This window comes from Durio zibethinus, chromosome 3 (genome assembly GCF_047325235.1).
Source record: "Durio zibethinus cultivar Kanyao isolate XHJ-2024 chromosome 3, ASM4732523v1, whole genome shotgun sequence".
In the NCBI taxonomy this organism is placed as follows: domain Eukaryota; kingdom Viridiplantae; phylum Streptophyta; class Magnoliopsida; order Malvales; family Malvaceae; genus Durio; species Durio zibethinus.
The window spans coordinates 29,941,010-29,949,303 of NC_143164.1; the positions used below are offsets into that span (position 1 = coordinate 29,941,010).

General features: G+C 30.8%; 1 non-coding gene across 1 annotated transcript; it reads left to right on the forward strand.

Moving 5' to 3' along the window:
• The first annotated feature begins 336 nt into the window (after positions 1-336).
• On the forward strand, positions 337-444 carry LOC149519739 (small nucleolar RNA R71). Its single transcript, XR_016341157.1, has one exon. It is a non-coding gene; the product is annotated as a small nucleolar RNA R71 (small nucleolar RNA).
• The last annotated feature ends 7,850 nt before the right edge of the window (positions 445-8,294 follow it).

The following is an 8,294-nucleotide window of genomic DNA, read 5'->3' on the forward strand; positions in this document are numbered from 1 at the left end:
GTCCTTCACATATATCATAGGTTATAAAAAGACTTTGTATGGCATTAACAGGGTTGGCTTGTGTTTGGTTTCATAGGGCTTCAATCTTTTTTTGTAAGGGCAGTCAATTAAGAGTTAATGAAAGTAATAGCATCAACTTCAAATAAACCAATAGATTTTTTACTGACTTTTCTTTTCGTGCCCCATTGGTAAGTATTGGTAGCCATATCTTCTATTAGTTCATTAGCCTCCTCAAGAGTTTTGCTCATTATAACCCTTCTAGTAGTTGACCTTAAAGTGGTTCTCTTGGATGGTGTAAGATCATCGTAAAAGATTTGAATTTGGAACCACTAGGGTAAACCATGATGTGCGTATTTTCTAAGCAATTCTTTAAATCTCTCCCATCCATTATGTAAAGATTCACCATCAGCGTTCATAAAAGTGGTGATCTCATTCTTTAACTTTGTAGTCATTGCTAGTGGAAAAAACTTTGCCAAAATTTTTTGAACTAGATCATTCCATGTTGTAATTAAGCCTAGTGGTAAAGAAGACAACAAACTTTTCGCTTTATTCCTAAGAGAAAAAAAAACAATTTTAGCCTAATAGCCTCATTAGAAACACCATTGTAACGAAAAGTATCATTGAGTTCAAGGAAATTAGAAAGATATAAATTGGGGTTATCACTTGGTAGTCCTCCAAATTGCACAAAAGTTTAAACCATTTGTATGATTAAAGGCTTTATCTTGAAGTTATTGGCTTGAATATCTAGCTTGTAGATGGATGGTTGAAAACAATTTGCATTAGGAACTGCATAGTCTCTCAAAGTTCTTTACCTTTTATTTTTTACATTCACCATAGGAGTAGGTGCTGGTGGTGTTGATTGCTCTCTTCTTCTTCTTCTAAAAGTTCTCTCTATCTCTTGATCAACTGGAGCTAAGTTAAAACTTTTAGATTTGCACATACAAATAAGAAAAGATCAAAGAAAAGCAAAAGAAAAATAAACAAAAATAAAAGAGTTTAGATTATAAGAGCATAGGAATTCTTTATTAATATTACGAACACCGCTATAATCCTTGGAAATGGCGCCCAAAACTTAATTGTTGCTTTTATATAGAGCTTGCAAGTGCACAAATCAAGTAATAAAGTGAAGTATTCCAAGTATTATCTCTTCAGAGATTATAGAATACAGTGTTGGGTAGTTCACAAGTACCAAAGATGAAAGGCTAAGATCTTATATGTAAACAAATGAATTTACAGGGTTTTAGGGTTATAGGATTTTAGTAAAGATTAAAAACGATGTGTATGCAAAATTCTAAACTTCACCAACTCTCATTTGGGAAGCCAAGATTAATGCCAAAACAATATCTAAAGAAATAAGTGAAAAACTTGAGAACAAAAAGATATTAGGATTGTCGAATTACTTGTAAAGATCTTAAACAAAGATTACATAAAATTTCAAACTTGTAGAGCATCAAAAGAGTATGGCTAAACTTGTAAAGAAAAGCTTGACTTGAAATTGTAAAATAAAAAAGAATGCTTTGTCGAAAATAATACTATGAAAATGAGATTTGAAATTAAGAACAATAGAAGAAAAGATCTTTAAAAAAAATACTTCTTTGATTGAAAAAGAATTTAAAAGAACTAAGAACTAAAAACTAAAAGAGAGAAGAGAAATGAAGAATCGGATGATGAAACAAGTGAGTGGCCTTGCTTATTTATAGGCATAGGTTCCGCCAAGGAGGATAAACTACATAAGTGGTTGATTTTAATTCAAATACAATTGGATGAGCTTTATCTTGGTCTTCAAAGCTTCTTGGTCAAATGTGACTCTCAATGCTTGACTGTTCTTGGCCAAATGGAGTCTCGGTGGATCAATCTAGGCCTTTGCTTGCATCTTGATCAAATCTTGGATAATCTTTTACATTAGATTTGGCTAAGGCTTGGAGTTTCAAGAGCAATTGGATTTTTATCCAATTCTTGAATTTTGAATGAGTAAAATCCTACTCCAAGTGAAGTTCTTTAAGAGTAATCAACAACCTTAATGATAAGCTTCAACTTCATCTTGGCTGAATGCATATAGTCACCATTGTAGAAGGAATACATGATAGCTCTTTTGGATTTGCTTTGGCCTAATGTGATGGAGCTTGTTGAATCCTTGTGCCACGCATTCTCTTCTTAGCTACGCAAATGAAGTATGATTATCTTAAAGTTCCATCTTGGTCGAATAGATTGGAATCCAAGTGGGCTTGTGCATGCTTGAATTTGGACCAATGGTAGGCGACATTGTATTTGCATAGTTGGGCCAAATATGAGTTTTGCATGATTACATGCATGGATTGCATGAAAATGAGTCTTGTGTTTGAAAAACCTAAGCCATGAAAATAGCATGGAAAGCATCAAAAATCATCTAAAATTTTAAATTTTAGCACCATTTTAACATGTAAAAACTATACATATTTTGGTGCTATCACCTATTCCTTTCAACCCTATCACTGTGCCCAATTTGGATGATCCAAAAGAGTGGGAAAAGCTGCAACAGGTACCAAAACTAGTAGAACATATAGAGATGAAGAATAAGTATGTCTGCTAGAATAAAGGATAAAGACAATAAAAATGTATGATGTGTATAGGAGTGTCGATGCCAATTAATGCCTAATCTAATCATTCCATCCAAATTTAAGATTTCAACATTTGAGGAGTATAAAAGGAACTAGATGCCCTAAGACCCATTTGGTTTAATATTGTCAAAAAATGGTTGGGTATGCCTATGATGAAAATTTGTTTGTTCATGTATTTCAATAAAGTTTGACTAGGGCAGTAGCCAATTGGTATTATAGTTTGAAAAAGGCTAGATTCGTACTTGGAGGGATATATCTCAGGCATTCTTGAAATGATAACAACACATGTTAAAGATACTCCTAGATTAATTAACCCTTCAAAACATGAAAATAAGCCCAAATGAAAGCTACATAGAATATGCCGCTAAATGGAAAAATGTAGCATCGTAAGTACAACCACCCCTTACTAATAGGGAGCTAAATTCCCTATTTGTAAATACCCTTCCTTCTCTTTATTATAATAGGTTGATCGATAATTTTTCTTCAAAATTTGTAGACTTACTATTTGTCGTAGGTAGAATTGAGGATGAGATAAAAAGGGAAAGAATTATGAGTACTGATGCAAAAATTCATAATGAAAAGAAGGGAGTTATTTCTGGTAAACATGCTTGAGAACCAACTATTAAAGGAAGAAATGAGGGAAACCTCAACATAATGCAGGAAGATTTAGTGAATGCTCATTTTCACTAGTCACCACATTTGTCTCAACCTTGTTACAATTCGACACCTCAAGCTAGTGATTTTCCTCGACCATTTCATTCTTATGTCCCAATGTCCATATCCTAAACTCCTTCACCGTGGATATTCACAAAATAAAAAATCAACTCAATTCATCCTTAGAGTCGTAAAAGAAAGAGAGCCAAAATAAACCACTCACTCCCAATGTCTTGCGTGAAGCTTTTCCTTTTACTTGTCAATAGTCATATGATTTCTGCTATCTCTACAAAGCCTAAAAGGCCTCCTTACCTAAAGTGATATGATCCTAATGCTAAATGTGAATACTATAATGAGATCAGAAAACATTTCATAGAAGATTGCACTACTTCAAGGGTACAGTTCAATCATTGACTGATGCAAATCCTATGAAATTTAAAAAACTAGTTAGTGGCTATGACAATTGATGATAGTGGAGTTAAGGGTTAAGATTGTATGGGTGAGATGCCAAGTAAGGAACCCTTTCTTGTTTAAACTTATACATCATATTAGGAGCACCATTAAGAATAAGAATTTAGAGTTGTGTTTGGATATTTGTTTTGAATGAATGGACATAGTGCATTGCATCGTCTCATTGCATTTGTGAATATAGTTATTTGAAATTTTAATTAGTTTTAAGTATTATATTTTTAGGATTTTTTTTTAAAATAATATAAAAAATAAAATTCTTGGATTTCAAATAAAACCCCACATAATTAATTTTCAAAGTCATAATAAAAAAAGGAAGAAAAGGAAGAAAATGTCAAAAGGATAAAAAAGAAAAGAGAAAAAAAAGTTTTCTTTTATAATAAAAAATGAAAAAAGCTTCAAAGGAGTTGGCATTCAATATTAGAAATAAAACCCATCAAATTCCCCCACACATTTTTCAAATTAGTTAATCTAACTTATCAACCATAACCCTTCAAGAGATATAAACTTAAATTCGTGCACCTTGCCTTCACTTGATAATATTATGATATAAAATAGTGGTATTCTTTTTTTAGCCAATGAACAATGAGACAGTCAATTTCAAAACAAATAAAGAAAAATTGGATTCCAAGAATATCAGGCAAACACGACATTTTTTTCAAGAATTTAGATGTGGTAATTCGATAGATGTCAAGGATGTGTTATAGCTTTAAAATTTCCAAAAAACCAAAGCCACACAAATCTCTTATTTTTTAAAAAAAGACCATAAATGTACCAGCCTCCCAGTTCTCTACCCCAAAATTATCCTCATCTAGTCTTGAGGCACATTTTCCAAAACAAAAAAACCTTATTGCCCTTAAGACAACTTGAATTATGATTAATCCATTCATTTTGTAAATGAACCATTTGACACCTTAAGCAAGTTTGTTTCAAATAACATGTTTTCTCACATTAACTTTCATTAAGGGTGGTTTATTAAAATAAGGCATCTTTCTCAAATGGTGGTGAATGACATGCAAAAAAAAAAAAAAAATGAAGGAAAAAGAAAAATGAAAGAGAAAAGAAAGAAAGAGAGAAGAAATTTTTTATTGTGACAACATCTACTTAAGGTATTTGAATGAATCTAAAAATGAAAAGATTTCAATAAATTCACAAAGAAACCAATGAGAGAAAACTAGAGAGTTCAAAAAGAGTAAAAAATTAGGAAAATCCTTTAAGAAAAAAACCTCCCTCAAACCATTTATTCCGAAAAAAATTGCTCTTCAAAATTTAAGTAACCCATGCTTGAGATGATAAATGACCATTTTTTATCATCTATTCACAAATGTAAAAAATTTATTCCTTGCTACCCATTAGAGCTTGATAAATTTTTTTTTAAATAAACTTTGACCAAGAATCACCATCCACATTTAGGGGCAAAAAGAGATGCATTGAAAAGGTTAAACATGGTAATGTCTAAGAACGAACCTTATATGTTGGAGGGCAAAATGTCCAATAAATGGTCCCTAAGTTTTAAATTCACTCAAGGAAAAAGAAAACAAAAAAAAAGTGAAAGAAAAAAAGTCAGAAAAATGGAAAGAAATGAAGGGAAAAAAAAAAGAAGAATAGAATTAAAGAAAAGAAGGGAAAAGGAAAAAAAGAAAAAGAAATGAATGATAAAGTGGAGAATATGGGAAAGTAAAAGGATAAATGCTCCTAAAATGAATCCTTCAAATGAAAAAAAATTATCCTTGGTCTAAATTACCTTTAAACACTCATTTTGGACCTATCTATCTTTTTTTTTAGCAACCCCAAGCCTTGACCTATGTTATGCCTTAGAAAAGTCCATATTTGATCAAGCATAGATGCTTAAAGTTGAAGAGCTTTTTTGAGGAATGGCCAGAAAACTTATGAATCCTTTTTGTCTTGTTTTACTACTTAATTACTTGTTTAGACCTTTAACCCATTTTAGATAAGTTTGAATTTTTAAGTGAATGGTGTAAAAATAAAAAAAAAATGACAAAAAAAAAAAAGAATGAGAAGGAATAAAAAATGATGAATGTGACTCTAGGGTAAAATCCCTACAAAAAGGTAGCTTAGAGTAAATTTTGAAACCCTCAAAGCCACTTTTGATATTAACCAAAGGCAACCTAGACCCTTTGAAAGATCCAAAGATATAAAGGTCTAAAAAAATTAAGAAGCATAAAAAAGAATGAATTTTAAAAAATTTGAGCCTTATTTCCTCACCCTTCAATAACTTTCCAAAATTTTGAGCCCCTTATAGTTAGCCTTACCATTTGTCAACATGCCACATTTAAATACTAAAGCAAATGTCACATGTGTTTGATTTTCAAGGGATTCAAGCTTTTTAAAAAAATTTATGTTTCATTTATGAGCCGGCATGAAAAAATATAACACCCATTTTTATCTCATTCAGATGATAAAGCCCTTTTTGATAAAACTAAAACCTCCATATGCTGAACCATCCAATATGTTGAAAAGAAAAGTTTTACCTCTTTCATTTTTAATAGGGAACGCCTATTTCAAAGAGATTCCTAAAGTCACTTTTATTTAGATATTTCATTTCTCTTTAACTAAGGAATTTAATTATGTGAGACAAATTTTGTTAACTATTTTAAAAGTTTTGAATAACCAACCACGTATCTTTGAAAAACATAATAAAGAAATCATGTTTGTTGTAAAAAAAATGTTATTGAATTGTGACAATTTTTAGACTAACTTGGATTCAACAAAAAAGTGCTTTTCATTAAAAACGTTTCCAAAAATAATGGTTTGTCTTCTTGTTTTCACAATCAAATCCAAAATGCATGTTGCATATTGTATATTGCATGTTTGTGTGTCAAAACTAGAAATAAAAGAGAAAGCATGTTGGAGATGAAAGGAAAATCAAAATAAAAGTTAGATTATGGTCAAGAAACAATGTGGAATATGTGAATAAGCAAGAGAACGAAAAGTTGAGATTATTTTGGGAAAAAGTTGAATATTTAATTGGATAAATAGTAAAGATAAATAAAATTGGGAATGAACTTTCTTTGGTAAAAAAGACTGCTCTTGATGTTTGCATCAAAGTTAGGGCACACATATCATGAAGATTTTGCATTTACATGAGCATTGGCATTAGCATCATAAAAAAAAAAAGAGAGAGAGAACGAAAAAAAAATAAAAATGATACCAAATGATGGACTCAACTTGGATGGAAAAATGAATGATGACTGAACAAAAGGATAATGATGATGGAAAAATGAAAATGATGATTGATGGATGAGAAAAAAAAAAAAGATGAATGATGAGGATAAGGGAAAAGAAGGAAAAATACTTTTGGTAAAGTTTCATACGACAGCCACTAGAGATCAAGGCAAAAAGATTTGAAAAGAAAAAGATGGATGCTTGAATTAAAGAAAGACTTCAATAAGATGAGTCTAGGTTGACTACTGATGGCATAGTCAAAACTCTAAAATTAAAGAATATTTATGATCATGAAAATATTGTTTCTATACGTACAAGCGCATAATATGAACAAAATTTATGGAACCACACTACTTTCCTTGCATTCATCACATACATTGCATGCAGAACGAATTTGATCCTCAAGAAACAAATACATTTGAAGAATGAACCTTTAAAAAAAACAAAAAAAAAAAGAGAGAAAAACCTAAAAATGAAAAAGAATCTTTTAAAAAGTTAGAATCCATTTCAGAGCTTCCTATCCAACCTAACTTTCTAAAATGAGACTTTTTAAACTTTTTCGAGACCAAATCAACCTTTTTCAAAATTGATTTTTAAAGTTACCTGTCTATGTTTATAAGAGCTCTTCTAAAAAATACAAAAGAAAAAGAAAAAGAGAAAAAAAAGAAAAGAACTTATAAAAGTTAAGAGTTGCTATAAAAGTGAATGAAAAAATGAGGTATGATAACAAGTTGAATTCTTAGAAAGAATAAATGTTAAGAAATTTTGAAAAAAAAAAAAAGAATAAGTTCATATTAGCTACCATAAAAGATAATTAAGTCTAGTTTAGCTAACACCAAGAAAAATTAAGTCCAAACTAGCTAGTACCAAGGAAAAACAAGCCCAATTTAGCTAGCACCTATTAAGAATTAAGCCAGTCTAGCTGACACAAGGAGAATTAAGCCCAGTTTAGCTAGTTGAAGGAGAATTAAAGTCCAGAATAGCTGGCACCAATAAAAATTAAGCCATTCTAATAGCATCGAGGAGAATTAAGCCTAATCTAGTTGGCACCGAGAAGAATTATGCCTAGTCTAGCTGACACAAGGAGAATTAAGCCAAATTTAGCTGGCACAGAAGAGAATAAAGCCCAAATTAGCTGGCACTTAGGAGAATTAAGCCCAGATTAGCTGGCTTTAGAAAGATTTTTAAGGTTCATTGGTTATTTTCATAGGAACCCTTTCTAGAAAGATTTTTTAAAGTTCGTTACCTGTTTTCATATGAACCCTTTCCAAAAAAGAGATTTTTTAAAATTCATTGCCTACTTTCATAAAAGCCCTTTCCAAAAAGAAAGATTTTTTAAAGTTGATTGCCTATTTTCATAGGAACCCTTTCTAAAATAGATTTTTTAAA